Here is a 16,228-nt window from a genome sequence, read left to right on the forward strand (position 1 = left end):
CTTGGATCTTTCTTTTTAATATAATCTGCCAGTCTATGTCTTTTGATTGATGAATTCAGGCCATTAACATTCAGGGTTATTATAGAGATATGATTTGGTTTCCCAGTCATTTGGTTCATTTTTAAAATTTTATTTATTTATTTGTTTGACACAACTTGTTTCCTCCTTTATTTGACAATTCCTTTAGGATAATTCCTCCCTTTGCTGATTTGCTTCTTTGTTTTTCATTTCTTCCTCATGGAATATTTTGCTGAGAATGTTCTGTAATGCTGGCTTTTTTTTGTAAATTCTTTTATCTTTTGTTTATCATGGAAGGATTTTATTTCATCGTCAAATTTGAAGGTAAGTTTTGCTGGGTATAAGATTCTTGGTTGGCATCCATTTTCTCTCAGGGCTTGAAAAATGTTGTTCCAGGCCCTTCTAGCTTTTAGGGTCTGGATTGAAAAGTCTGCTGATATCCGTATTGGTTTCCCCCTGAATGTAATTTGGTTCTTTTCTCTCACAGCCTTTAAAATTCTGTCTTTATTTGTATGTTCGGTATTTTCATTATAATGTGCCTTGGTGTGGGTCTGTTGTAATTTTGTGTATTTGGAGTCCTATAAGCCTCTTGAACTTGATTTTCCATTTCATTCTTCAGATTTGGGAAATTTTCTGATATTATTTCATTGAATAAGGTTGTTCATTCCTTTGGCTTGTTTCTCTAGGCCTTCCTCAATCCCAATAATTCTTAAATTTGGCCTTTTCATGATATCCCATAGTTCTTGTAGATTCTGTTCATGATTTCTTACCATCTTCTCTGTTTGTTCAACTTTGTTTTCAAGGTTAAATATTTTGTCTTCAATGTCTGAGGTTCTGTCTTCCAGGTGTTCTATCCTATTGGATATGCTTTCTATGGAGTTCTTAATTTGGTTTATTGTTTCCTTCATGTCAAGGATTTCTGTTTGGTTTTTTTTTCAATATCTCTAACTCTTTATTGAAATGATCTTTTGCTTCCTGCATTTGCTCTTTTAACTGTCGATTGGTGCGATCAATCAATGCTTGCATTTGCTCTTTCATCTCATCATTCAGTGCGTGCATTTGCTCTTTCATCTCATCAGTTTGCTTCTCTGATCATTGTAATTATGTACATTCTGAACTCCTTTTCTGTCATTTCTTCTGCCATGCTGTCACTGGGTTTTATTGATTGTAACATCTAGATTTGTTTGCAGCATTTTCTTTCCTTGTTTTCTCATATTGTTCAGGTATCAGAGGACCGCTGAGATATTGCAGATTTCCTCTATTGACTTACAATGTCCCTGAAGATTTCTATATATATCCCCCTTAGCCTTCAGTAGGCTGAAGTCTTGGAGGAAGTTGATAATGCGGTTCTCCACAAGGAAGCTACCTCTCTAGGAGTGGTGGCCTTCAGGTGGGGTATAATCCCTGCTAGTGGGCAGAGGTGCCTCCACTTGTTGATCAATGGTCATCCAAAGGGGACCTAGGCTGTGGGCTGAGGCAAGGCCTGTTTGGGCCTGAGTCTCTGGTTTTACCGTCCTTGTGGGGAAACCTCACCCAGCAGGGAAGACTCACCCGGTGGGGAGGTCTCGCTGATCAGTTCCCTCCTAGAGGTTCCCCTCAATTTACAGCTACCGCCTGGGCTGGGCTGCCTTCCTCTGCAAAGTTCCCAGGGGCCCGGCCCTACCTCCTGGGCCTGGGAGCCTCACCCTTTGCAGATGACTCTCCTTAGGCTGCCCTTCCTCAGAGAATCTGCCCGCAGGTCTGGAACCTTCGCTCCTCCCTAAGCCTGTCTCTGTGTGGCTCTTCCACCAAGAAGCCTCCTAGATCCTGGGACCCTGCTCTGCACCTAATCGCCTGGCTATGCGGCCCCTCCTCTGAGCAGCCACCTGGGGCCCTGTACAATCGCTCTGAATCCCAGAGACCCGCCACACGCCTCTTCCTCCAGACAGCCGCCCAGTATTCTGGTGGGGTCACTAGGACTCCAAGAAACTCACTGCGTGCCTCCACCTCCACCAACCACCCGTAGCCCTGGGCAATCAATCACTCTGAGTCGAAGTGACCCTCCCCGTTCCTCCTCCTTCACCAGATAACCCCCGGGGTGTTCAGGAGCGGTCGCTCTGAGTGGCTCTGAGTCCTCGTGACCTGCAGCACAGGTCCTCTGGGCAATCGCCCGGAGCTCTGGTGCGGCCACTCAAGACCAAGCGACCCACCACGCTTCTCCTCCAGGCAGCCCCCCTGTGTTCAGGAGCTGTCACTTTAAGTCCAAAAAACTCACCACTCGCCTTCTCCTCTGAGAAGCCGCCTGGAGCGCTAATGCAGTCACTGCGAGTCCAAACGACCCGCCGCGCTCCTCCTCCTCCTCTTCCTACTCCTCCGGGCAGGCCCCGGGGTTCAGAAGTGGTCTGAGTCCAAACAGCTCGCCACGCAGCCCCTTCTCTGGCAACAGCCTGTAGCTCTGGTGTAGTCACCCCGAATCCAAGCGGCCGCACTCCTCTTCCTCCTCCTCGTCCTCAGGGCAGGCCCCGGTGTTCAGAAGCGCCGTTCTGAGTCCAAACAGCTCGCCGCGCAGCTTCTCCTCTGGCAACCGCCTGTAGCTCTGGTGCAGTCACTCCAAATCCAAGTGGCCACGCTCCTCCTCCTCCTCAGGGCAGGTCCCGTTGTCCTGAGTCCACACAGCTCTCCTCGCCACTCTTCCCCTGGGCAGCCGCCGGAGCCCCAGTTGTTGCTCCGAGTCCCAGCGCTGTGCCGAGCGTCCTCCTTTACGGCGCTCCCAGCTGTCCGAGTTCACTGCTCCAGCGGGGGGAGGGGCGTCTCGCCGGCAGTTCTACTTCACAAAGTTTCCTGCGTTCCGGGACCACCGTCCCATCCGGGATGCCTCCCCAGGGGGTGAGAGTCACCCGGCTGCTTTGAGTTGGTCCCAAGCGTCTCAATATCTCCTCTTTTGAATCCTGAGTCCTGGAGCAACATGAAATGCAGCCACCCTCTAGGCCGCCATCTTGAAACCTCCGGAGTCGTCTTCTTGGAATGCAAATTTCTGTTTAAGCGCATGTGATATTAAGGACACTGGATCCTAATGTGAATTTTGTTCTTTCCACTTATGAATGAGTCTACCACCAGGTGACCATTCAATAGCATGAAGCTTGACCTTATTCATATCCTTTAGAACATCCAACATGTATGGAACATCTGTATCTCTCTTGCTTTTTGAATGATGACCATAACTGATCCCACATTTTGGGAAACATGCTCTGAGTTTTAAGAGTCAGTTGACCTAAACACTGGGATGGTTAGATGGCCCCTCTCCAGTGGGCTCAGAAGAGAAGGGAGACAAAGTGGGAGTGATACATGAAAGGGCTCCAGGCTTGGTGTCAAAAACTGGCCTTTGTTCCTTCTCTGTTGCTCCCCAGTTGTGTGACCTTGAGGGTATCCACAACCTCTCTGAGCTTCCTCCTTGCACCCATAATGCTTTCTTATGTGTTTGAGAATCACAAGCAACAGGGTATATTACTACACCAAGGAAAATGAGTGTTAAAATGATTGGAAAGATCATTATATTACCTTTGAACACCAAGGGATCAAATTACAAGGAGATGTTTTAAAGTATGTATGTTTGTGAAAGACTGAAAAGAAGATAAAAAGAAGAGAGAGGGGACACCTTATACCTCCAGGCCTCCCCTGTACACTGTGCTGCTCTCAGAAACCCCAAGCTCTGCTGCCTCCACCTGCCTCCTGCTTTGAGTGAAGGTCACAGGAAGGACATAGGAAACCTGAAGGAGGGCTGGGAGACTCAGGGCTTCCTAGGGTAAAGGTGAAAAGCAGGGGCACTGGCCTTTGGTCCTCATATAGTAGGAGACACAAGGCAGACTGTGGGTGCCCCTGCAGGGCCAGGGACCTGAGAGCTGAGGCATGAGCTCTGGTTTAGGAAGGAAGGGACTCAGTCAGGGCTGTGCCAGGTTATCAGTTTGGGAGAGGCCTCAGGGAAGCAATCCCAAGATGGCTTCTTTTTCGGATGAACCTAATTGCTTCAATGTTAATGTCTATGAGCAAGGGCCTTGGGAAATTAATCTTCTTTACAAGGAGTTGGTCAGATTCTCTCTCCTCCTCCCCCTTGGTAACCTTCCCCTTTCCTTTTTCTGGTGGATAGGATGAGTTTGAATCTCCCAAACCATAGAGCCCTCAGGCCACCCTCTATGCCCTAACCACTGTCTCAGAGCTGAAAGGAATCTAGACTCAAACCAGCCACTCCATCCCCTCTCCACAGAGGAACTGGTCTCAGCATTCCTGTCCAGAAAATGCCTGTCATCTGTTTTTTCTATCTCCTCGTTGATGGGAGTCACTACCTTCAAGCAGATCTCAAGCAAAGAGCCTCCAGTCTCATATGTGGTAGCTGTCAAGCAACATCTCTTCATGCTGTAGGGGAGGGAGAATGGTCTCAGGCTGGTTCTAGGTCCTCTAGTAGATGGACCACGATTATTGCTAAAGATCTGGGTTTCTCCCACTTTTCAGGACTAGCAATAACAAACTTGTTGGTCAAATTATGAGATGTGCAGAGTTGTCATTGGTGCCACCAATTAGATATCCTACAGAGTCATTTGCATACAGTAGTCACCCTCATTCATGGGGGATATGTTGCAAGGCCTCCAGTGAGTGCCTGAAACTGCAGGAAGTTCTAAACCCTAGGTATGCTGTGCTTTTTTCCTATACATGCCTACTCATGAAAAGTCTAATTTAGAAATCAAGCACAGCAATACCTAGCAATAGAATAATTACAATAATATTGTATAAAAGTCTAAAAAATTAAAGAATATAAAAGTTATTTAAAAATTATGAACTGATTATTTCTGGAATTTTTCCATTTAATATTTTTGGACCCTAGTTGACAAAAGCTAACATACCACAGAAGACAAAACCATGGGTAAGTGGACACCATGACACTTGGCCTCCCTCCTGCTCCAGAGGTTCTTGGATTTGGTCTTCACCACAAGCACTCCACTTCTTGGGGTAGTCCTGATGCCAAACACCTCTCACCAAAATAGCCTCAGTTTTACTCTTGCCCGATAGATAGTCTGTCTTGCACTCTCCTCCCTCCTCCTCCTGATTTACTTGTGTATTGTTGACAACAAACGTTGGACTAAGCACTGGAGACAGTGCCATGAAGAAGATGGACATGGTGCCTTCCATCTAGAGCTTGCAGACCAGGATAAGAGAGGCTTTCTAAAAGCAAAGGATAAGAAAATACAATGCTTACGAACTGACACCCCATGGAAACAGTAACCTGAGATAGAAAGCAATGGGGGAGAGGAGCAGGCCAGTATTTAGGTTGATGGTCAGAAAGGCTCTCTGAGAGGGCCTGGGGGGCAGCTCAATGGTAGAACCTGCTGCTTAGCATGCTAGAGCCCTGGGTTCATTCCCAGCACCAAACAAGCCTCTGAGAAAGGCTCTGAGAAAGAGACATTTAATCTGGGAGAAGATCCTGCTAGGGAGGGAGGATAACATTTGCAAAGCCACTAAAGTAGGAAACAAACTTAGTGTGTGGAGGGCTGGTGGGAAGGCAGCCCTAGTTTTTGTAAGCAAAGCTGTGAGTGATGCAAAGTAGAGACAGAATAAACCAGGGGAGTGGCTTCGTTTTTATTCTGATTACAATGAGAAGTCACTGAAGTACTTTAAGCTGGGAAGTGGACTGTGTATTCAGAGATCAGGCAAAACCTAAACATTTTGGCAGGAAACTCCATCAGGAGCACTGGATGTTGATTTTCATCTGTTCTGTAGTGAAGATTTTCTGGTGGGTATTCTTCAGCTATTCTTTGCATTTTGTGTTCTTTGCCCTCTTTTGTCTTTTGTTACTAATCATCATTTCTATTATTATTTTTCCTTCAAAAAAAGAAAATGAAATGATAGAATATCACCATTAGGCTACCCCAGTGAATGAATGGACCCACACGGCGGGCATCAGTACTGCAAACATCACAAAAAGACAGTTGATCAGACATTATTTGCTTCATGATAGGAAAAAACACACACCCTCCCACAGTCTTGCAGATGGGTTGGAACTGGAGGCTGAACAAGCCTCTGGACAGGAGGTCTGGAGCAGCCACCGTATGGGAACCCTCAACTCTAGCCATTGTCCTCCAGGACAAATCACCCCCACAGTGAAGAGGAGTTACTGAGAACAGACTCTAAATAGTCTATTTCAGGAGAAAAAGATAACCAAAGACACTGTCCAGGTGAAATATTGGAAGAGAAATAGAGCCAAGAGAGCTCAGCAAATGTGTTTGCATATTTCAACACTCCATCCAAACAATAAAACAGGGAACTCTTAGACAGCAAAGTTAGGTAAATTTGGGCTAACATCTTCCTTTTGAAAAGTCAGAAAAAGTAGCTGCACTTGAAGCTGAGTTATAGAAAAGATTTGAGTTCTAGAAAGAGTGTAAAAAATGGACACTCGTCAATTTTAGAGAAAACTATTATTGGTATGAGCTCATTGGCAATTTAGAATATCTACAAAAGTGAAAGGGGTCATTCTTTTGAGGACATTTCCACTCACCAGACTTTATCTTTCAGCAGTATAAAGAATAAAAAGACGTATTAGTAAATTTATGACAACATTGCTTTTAACTATAAAAACTTACCATTAGTCAAATATCTATCAATAGGTGATTATTAATAAAATATATTATTGTACATGCATACAATGAATCCTATGTCATTGTAAAAAATAGAGTGAGTTATATCTTAATATAGTGATGTGAAAATTTGTTCCATGATAAAGTTTCAAATAAAAAAATTCAAGTTTCTATGATCCTATTTGTAAAATTGATATACGTGCTCTTGCATATTATTAGAAAAACCTGCAAGTATATGTATTAAACCACCAAGATTGGGTATTAATTTTATTATTTTAAAAACTAAGATATTAAAAATCCTACCATGTGTATAATTTGACTGTCATTTACATTCCTAGGGATAGATAACCTAATAACCTAATAAATCATCCAAAATGGAATTAGCTTTATAAGTGAAGATGTCCATCACAGAATTACAGAGGCCAAATGCTCACCAATGGGGAAATTCTTGAGCCTCCTAGTGATACCTAGAACAGGCGAGATGTGATGTAGCATGTTTGGGAATAGGAAATTTCTTATGAGATGTTGACAAGAAGCAAAATTTTCTTCATGGACAGAAAAGTATTTGAAGTAAATGTACCAATATGTTGCATACAATGATCTCCATTCTTGGGATTAGACCTGATTTTCATTTATGTCTGTTTCCCACTGAACCAAGATCTGGGACTTCTCCTAGGCAAGACATTTTCATTCCTTCCAATGTCTCCAGGGCTTAGCCCAGGACAAGGGATCTTGCAGACATAAATGTATCTATTGAGAGATTTCAGTGGTTAAGATTCCAGCAAGGGTTCACTCCTCTATGCTGCTCAGCTCAGAGGTTAATCACAAAGAAACTACACACAGTCCAAGGAATTTTGCTTGATAAGTATATTTAAATTCTGGAGATTCTTTTTTTAACAATATCTTTTAGTTCTCAATGAATCTTTTATTTTGTTTATTTATTTTTTATATGTGGTGCTGAGGATCAAACCCAGGGCCTCCCACATGCCAGGCAAGTGCTCTACTAGTGAGCCACAATGCCAGCCCCTGGAGATTCTTGAATAGTGTCTGAACAGAAGCCCTAAAGCCCCTCAGAGCAGCATGATGTTGAATAGAGCTGACATGCTCTCCTCCCCAAACACACTTCCCAGCTACCAGGACTCTCTAAAGGCTATGCAGAGAAACAAAAGAGACAACATAAATTACAAAATAATAAATACATTTGAGGAATATGCCATATGCTTCTGTGGACACATGCAAGAGAAAGTCAGGGAAATCTCCTTGTCCTCAACAAGCATTGAAGCAATTGCTTTTAATCCACAGACTTTTACTGACACCTCTCAGGGGTTTAGTCTTGCCCTGTGTGCTGGAAGCACAGAGCTTTAATCAGACAGGTAGCAACTTGGTTTCCAGGTCTAATGGGAATGGTGCCTACGCTTGACCAAAGGGGAGATAACAAGAAATCTCAGTACCAGTTCCATGGAATCATCCAGGGAAAGAAGAAATTAGGCTGAGATGATGCATTGGGCACATCCACCACCATCCATCAGCCTGCATTGGTGTTCCTGTTTCCTCCATAATGAGGCTCTAGGGATGCTCAGCTTCCTCCAGGTGCCTTGACTCAGATTCTAAATTAATCCCTAAGGAACATCTCTGCAAACTAGTAAAGTCCACCAAGTGAGTAAAAGTTTGGATTATTTCAAATGTCTCTTGGAGAACTTGGTCCTGGAATCCATCAACAGCAAGGGGCTGTTACTCTCTGCTCTTTATCCATTACAGACATGTTTCTCTATGAGAAAGGAATATATGGGTGGGTAATGAGTGGTTGCTGCTGTTTTGCTTTTTGTTTTCTTAAGACACTGAGTGGAATAAATCCTATGTCTCAGCTCATGGCACTTCACACATTCTTACAAGACATCACTGGTTTTATTGTCTTTTGTTTGCTCACATCTCCATTCCTTTTCCATCTCTCTGCATATGGTGACAAATTGCATATATGCATGGATCATTGAAGAAAACATATCACTGTTCATTCGTGTGTTTTATGTACATCAATAGTATTGTGCTATAGACCTAATTAAGTTTCTTACTTTGTGCATGAACACTCATTTTTATTATCCCTTTTCCTTGCTGTGTGATCATTTTCCTTGGTTCTCTTATCTCATTCTAATCCAGTCTTTACACACAGAGTAATTCTCTTAATGTTTACATTGAACTTCTCACTTCACTGCTTAAACCAAGACATCACACTCACCATCATACTCAGGAAGAAAATGAAACCAGCCTACAAAGCTTTACCTGGTCTTGCTCCTATACATATTTACAACTTCAACCAATATCATTCTCTTTTCTTTGTTCCCAATACATCAGCATATTGGTTTTATTTGAATTCTGGATTCACAAAGTTATTTATCATCCTGGGGCAATGAATTTTGCTTATTTCTGTGCCAGGAAGTTCCTTCCTCAACACTAAATTGCTTTCTGTTTCTCAGCCTTTGAGCTTCAGCTCAAATATGTATATTGGTACAACCATTTTGGAACAACATCAGCAATACAAGTCATCTTGGGTCAGGTTCCGTAGGAGCAGGGCAGCTCATGGGAATGGAGAAAGTGGGCATTGAAGGAGCACTTTCAGAAGGAGATGGAGATAAGAAGGATGTAGTTTCAGTATATCAACCTCACCTTGGACTTGAGTGGGCCTCTGGAACATGAATTGCTCCCATAGAGTCAGTCCCACCCAGAGTCAAGAAGAAGCTAGCCTTGGACACTGTGTCAGTCAGTTCTTGGATACTGGATGCCTGACTCCTACCACCCAGAGCAGTGGGAGCTGGGAAGGCTATACAACCTCTCTGACAAAAAGGAGAAATTATGAGCCATTAGCAGCCAACAATCACAGCAACTAATGGTGAATGCATAGAGATGATGAACCAGTGATTGAAAAGTACAAACAGCATCCTCCAGTAAGAGCTGAGAAGCATATGATCTTTCTCCCAATGATCCATTCTTAGATATGTACCCTGGAAAACCTTCATTCTTGTGCCTGAAGAAAAGTGTATAAAAAAGTAATTTCAACTTTGTTGAAAATGGTGGAAAACTAGAAATTACTGATTAAGACTTTTTTCTTCTGTAATGCATTAATTTAGTGCCATGAATTTGCCTCTCATCACCATTTTGGCTATGTCTTACAAATTTTGGTATGTTGTATTTTCCTTTTAATTTAGTTCAATACAGTTTTATTACACTTGTAACTTCTTTGTGAATTATTTAGGAGTGTGATGTTTGGCTTTCAAGTGTCTGGATATTTTCCTCTTATGTTTGTGTTATTGGTTTCTAGTTGGATTTCATTGTGTTCAGAGAACACCATGTGTATGATTTCAATTAAACATAATTTGAAATTTGAAATTTGTTGAGGCCCATTTTATACCCAGGATATCATCTATCTTGGTGTATGTTCTATGAACACTTGAGAGTATGCTTGCTCTGTTATTATCAAAGGGAGTGGTCCAAAAATATCAAATAGATCCTGTTGCTCACTGCTGTCTAGTTGTTCAATCAACTGTTGAAATGGAGATCTTGAATTCTCAAACTGTAATTGTCAATTTGTCAGTGTATTCCTTCAGTTCTGCCAGTTTTTTTCCCACATATTTTGCTTCTCAGCTGAATGGGCACACATTTCAGATGGCTATATCTTTATAATAGATTGGCCTTTTTATTAATATGAAATATCCCTCTCTGTCTCTGGTAATTTCCTTTGCTCTAAAAATCTACCTTATATAAAATCAATATATCCACTTCTCTTTCTTTTCATCAACATTTGCAAGTCTTCTTCAATGCAATTTTTTTATACCTGCCTAAGCTGGTACACTTTTATATTTGAAGAGAGCTAATTGTGGACAGCACGCAGTTGGATGGATGATGTTCATTTCAAAACCACTCTGCCAATCTTTCTCTTTTAATTTGTATATTCAGACCATTTATATTTAATGTAGTTGTTGGAATGTTCAGAATTAACATTTGCCAATTTATTTTTGATTGTATTTTTGTCTCTATTTTTATTTTCTGATCTCTTCTGTCTTCTTGTGAGTTACTCAAATGTTTAATTCATCTATAGTGTTTTTGACTGTACCTCTTTGTATAGCTTGTGTTTTCTCTGGGCATTTACATTATACAAAAGTTATCACTTTATGTTTTCATCATTTTCACATTTCAAACAAAATATACACATACTACATCCTTTTAAGGAATTCCTTAAATTAGATACTGTGATTACCCTCTGAGCATTTTGACCTCCTCATGAAGTAGACCTACAGGAAAAGATAGGTGTTACTTTTCTAACCCGGTTAATTGGTATTGATTTTCATGAAGGTTTGTGGTTGCTACTACACAAGTAGGAAAGGCAGTGATATGTCTTAAACTGAGGGCATTCACTTGGATATCTCTTAGTATTTCCATGAATAGAAATAAATATCAATGTGAAAGCTTAGCCCTTACAATACAAAAGATCAGGAAAACTGAGAACTCAGACCTGTATGGATGAAGACCAAAGATATTATAGCAGATCTACCAAAGTGACAGCCTAGGTAAGGGAAATTTAAGATGTCTAGTGGAGAGTAGAGATGGTGACCTTAAATTATACCCTTGGGAAAACCTACAGTATTGGGGACTGTATCTTGTTTCCCTACAATATACTCAAATCATTCCAACTCATAATTGGTCACCACCTTGAACGGAATTCTTAATTATGGGATGTATTCCCACCCTATTTGGAAGGACTAAGGCTGAATTCACTTTAACAACAATAACAAGAAATAGAGACCCCATATTACAGGGTAAAAGATGGATAAAATGGGAAAATGTAAATGAATCTGAATGAATCCAATGCATTGACAGAAGGCATTGGACTGCAACCTCATGTACCTCCCCAATCTCCTTCTTTCTGAAGGTATCACCTGACCCCTGAACCATGGCACTACCACTGATTGCCTCACTCCATTGGTGGGAGCAGGGGTTGCTACCTATCATAAGGAAGAACATATGTGTGTGGGCTCCATGACCATCTGTTCCAAATTCCTATAGCTGGTTGGAATCCCAGTTGAAGCCTCAGACCTGCACGGAGTGTCATCAGACATACTTACATAACATTTATAATCAGGCAAGGTGTAGTAGATAAAGGTAGAGAATGACTGCATTCCAGTTCCCAAAATATTGAAACTAATTTTACTCTATCTTCTCATAAATGTTTTTATTAAAATGTGCATAGGTTACTCCTATTATTGTTGAGCTATTTTTTGGTAGCAGTAAATATTTTTGAGGCTCATAACCTTGAGGCAATAAGTGTTTGCACAATTTACTATTTTGTAGGAAAAATGTACTCACTCACTTAAAATTTAAGCCCTTTGCCATCTGGTGTTGACCCTACTTGTTAATCCACTTTCCATGACCTCACTGAAAGCTTTGATAAATTAGCATAAAAGGCTGCACAGACTTTTAGAATTATGAATGCTACAAAGACTTTTCTCCTTCTGAAAAGTTACTAATAAGTACAGCCATTCATGTCTTAATGCAAGGACATATTTCAAGGAATATGTTATTAGATAATTTGATTGTTGTGTGAGCAAATCAAGGTGGTGCAGGTCAATCAATCAACATGAATTTTTTAAATAGTTTTTGTACTAGGGATTTTTTAGGGGTACCACTGAGCAACATCCCAGTTCTTTTACATTTTTTAATTTTTGAGATAAGGTCTTGCTAAATTGCAGAGTCTGACCTCAAACTTGGGATCCTTCTGCCTCAGTCTCCTGAGTTTCTAAGATTGCAGGCATGTGCCACCACATTCAGCTTCAACATGGCCCCTTAATACAGTCAAGAGACTCAGTAAGCAAGACGTGCAAGGCTGCCACCAGCACAACAATGCATACAGTTTTACATTAAAACATTTTTTTAATAAATAGAAGGTGTGCTAACAAAATGAAAAACACTTATATAGTAAAAACATTAACAGTAGCCTAGTCTTTCATTGTCATTATTAAGTTGCTACACTCTTATATGACTGGCAGTGCACTAGGAATGCACTGTGCTCTGATTTAGGACACAGGGACGCTAGGCAATGGGGAGTTTTCAGCTCCATTGTAATCTTATTGTGCCAATGTCATGCATGTAGCCTGTTGTTGACTGACATATCATTCTTTGGTGCATGACTGTAAAATAAATGAGCAAATGAGCACATCATAAAAGATTAACTTTAAAGCACAAATCCAAATCTTGATTTTCTACAATATCAAACTCATAGTGGGGAATCAGGGAGGGGAACAGTGAGAAGGTACATGAGCAACTCAGTAATGAGACCCCTGTGAGCAATCCTACTGAAAGGCAGTCCATAGAAGGTATAGAGGATCACCTTCCATTTTTCTGCAGAAGTCACTGAACCCTCAAGAAGGAGACTGTGCCCCTGAAAAGTCTGACCAGTGCCCCTTTCATGTCTTTTTTCTGCAGGCTATAAATGAAAGGGTTCAGCAGGGGAGTCACTACTGTGTACATGACCACAGCTGCTGTGTCCTCCACCATGGAGTTAGAGGAAGAAGATAAGGGACACAGATAAGCCCTGATCACTGTCCCAAAGAACAGGCAACCACAGAGAGATGTGAACCACAGGTAGAGAAAGCCTTGAGCCTTCCCAGTGTCGAGGGAACTCTAAGGATAGCTGACGCAATTTGGATATAAGAGACCAGGATGAGCAAGAAGGGGATTAAAAGAACTGCACCGCCCAGGAAGAGAAGTACAAGTTCATTGACATGGGTATCAGAGCAGGATACTTTCATCAGGGGTCCCAGGTCACAGAAGAAATCAGGAATAGTCTTCTTAAAGCACAAGGAAAGCCAGAATATGAGGAAGGTGTGGGTCATAGCTACAAAATTTGTGAGGGTCCAGCAGGCAAGCACCATGAATATGCAGCATTGGAAGTTCATGATCATCGCATAGTGGAGAGGGTGGCAAATAGCCACAAAGTGGTCATAGGCCATTGTGGCCAGAAGAAAGATGTCCATGTCCCCAAAAGTGAAGAAGAAGTAGAGCTGGGTCAGGCATCCTGCATAAGAGATGGACCTCCTATTGGTGTGTATATCCACCAGGGCCTCGGGCACAGTGGTGGTGGTGAACAAGATGTCTGCACATGATAGGCTGGCAAGGAAGTTTGTTGGCACCAATGGCCAAGACAATGAGCAGATTCCCAGCCACAGTGATCACATACATCCACAGGAACAGCAGAAAGAGGATGTGCTGCTGCTCTGGCCGGTCTGAGAGTCCCCAGAGGAGGAACTCAAAGCTGTTAGTGTGATTCCTTCCTGCCATGATCCCAGAGGTCAGAGAAAAAGAACTTGAATAAACTCTACTAAAATTCTGTAAAATGATTTCACTTTAGATGATTGGTGAGCATACCATCCTCTGAACTCTAGGGAAGAAGAAAAAATAATCATGTATTTGACAATATATTGACCACCTCAAGAAGGAGACTGTGCCCCTGAGAAGTCTGACAAGTGCACAGTAAAGTTTTATTAAAGCCTGATAAATACACTGTGCTAGATTGTATTGGGAAGGCAATTTAAGATACTTAAAATAGATTTCTTGTTTGATTTCTCTACATTCTTATCTGATCCAATTTTATTTGGTTGTACTTTCTCTTTAGTGCTATTCTTAGAAGAGTCAAAAAAAGTATCCATTCACTCATTCATTCATTTTACAGATATAGAGCACCATCTTTGGACCTGGTATAGTGTCACATAAATAATATAGTGGCAATTCTTAACCTCAGAGGAGTTTCAGTCTGATGAGATGAACATAACTTCCCATATTAATGTCTTATAAAATTTTTATTCAGAGTCCCCTACCCATTCAAACTACTCTTAGACCCCAGTTTGGATCTGTTCTGTTCCAGCATGTCCAAATTCAATATTCTGAAGACAAAATTTCCTATTATCCATTTTTATAGAAACCAGTATTCCACAAATGAACTAGTAAAGACCCATTCTGCACTACAATTTGTCAGTGAAACAGCAACAAAGAAATCATAATCTCTAGTCTCTAGAATCTCAAAACTGCGCGCACACACACACACACACACACACACACACACACAAACGTTTGTGACACAAAGAGACCAAAGCAGAATCAACACTTCTGGAACAGAAATGTAGTTGAGAGTTTTTCCAGATGGGTGTGGACAGCATAGTGAAACAAACATTTTTTCTTTTTGTTGCTGGGGATTAAACTCAGGGGCACCTGACCACTGAGCCACATACCTAGCCCTAGTTTGTACTTTATTTAGTGGCAGGGTCTCACTGAGTTGCTTAGAGTGTTGATTTTGCAGAGGTTGACTTCGAAGTCAGGATCCTCCTGCCTCAGCCTCCTGAGTCACTGGGATTACAGGCTCACACCATCCCTGCTGGTGTGAAACAAACTCCTGAACAAAGGCCAGGAGGAAAGAAGCCCTCAACAGGCCCAGCACAAGAAAGCAGGTGCTTCGAGCATGAGGTGGAGATATATTTGACTGAGATGAAGCAGGAAAGGGAACAAACAAAGAGATCAACTTTGGAAAAGTTCTGAATTGAAAGCGAAGAATCTGGAATTTTAGAGGTTATAAGGAGTTCCTAAAACTGTCTCAGCAGGTAAAGATGTCAGGGCCAATACAGGAAAATCCTGTTCCCACCCCTCTATCAAGAATGGCAGAACTCAGAACAAAAAGGATTAAACAATATTTAGGCTGCATAGTAAAAGTGAAACCTACATTCACAATTACTAAAAATATAACACTATGATATCTGAGCACTAAATAAAACAGCAAAATTTTCTTTAAGTAGAAACTACAGGAAAATGTAGAAACATATCATAAAAAGAGACTTAAAAAAAACTTTTGTCATTCCAAGACAGATCAATGTTTAAAAGGCAAAAATAAAGAATACTAAACAAAATAATAAAACATGCATATGAACCTGTGTATGGGTATGCATATCACTGCTCCAATCATAGTAATGAACACACTTCACTTTCAAGTTCCTATTGAACATAAAGAAAAAGGACAGTATATAAAGTCACAGAGAACAACTCAGATAAATTCCAAAAAGTAGCAATAATTCAACAAATTATCTCTGATGAAAATGCAATAAAATTAATTATAGTAATTAATAACAAAATAAAAGAATAAAAGTGACCTTTCAAACTGAAAAAATGCTTAAATAACTCCTGGATCCAAAGGAACTAGATATTTTAAAAATCTAAATTTCATAAATGTATAAAAGATTATTGCCAACAATAGTCACCTACTGTGCTATTGAACACTGGAATGCATTCCTCCTGTTTGACTGTATTTTGGTTCCTCTTATCCACCTACCTCCACCCACACCACCCCTACTCTGCCATTCTCTGTCCATCACAATTCTACATGTGTTGAACTATCAGGTGGCACCCAGTAAATCCATACATTTATGTGCAAATTAAAAATAAAATAATTCTTAAAGATATAAATGGCAGAATTTTTAGAAAACAATAACAATAATAATAATGCCAAATATCAGAGGCTATGGTATATTATTAACATGGTAATCAAGAGAAAATTCACTTCCTTAAATACTTACATA

General features: G+C 41.0%; 1 long non-coding RNA gene and 2 pseudogenes across 3 annotated transcripts in view; 1 reads left to right on the forward strand and 2 right to left on the reverse strand.

The window, feature by feature from the left end:
* The window catches only part of LOC306656245, a 528,984-nt gene that overhangs the window by 166,141 nt on the left and 346,615 nt on the right, over window positions 1-16,228 (forward strand). The gene's annotated exons all lie outside the window — the stretch shown is intronic.
* The window catches only part of LOC306656224 (polyunsaturated fatty acid lipoxygenase ALOX12-like), a 421,309-nt pseudogene that overhangs the window by 146,196 nt on the left and 258,885 nt on the right, over window positions 1-16,228 (reverse strand). The gene's annotated exons all lie outside the window — the stretch shown is intronic.
* LOC306656226 (olfactory receptor 1P1-like) lies at window positions 13,017-13,946 on the reverse strand (annotated as a pseudogene). The gene has a single exon. The product of its transcript is annotated as an olfactory receptor 1P1-like (transcript).

This window comes from Sciurus vulgaris (assembly GCF_902686455.1).
Source record: "Sciurus vulgaris genome assembly, chromosome: 3".
Classification (NCBI taxonomy): domain Eukaryota; kingdom Metazoa; phylum Chordata; class Mammalia; order Rodentia; family Sciuridae; genus Sciurus; species Sciurus vulgaris.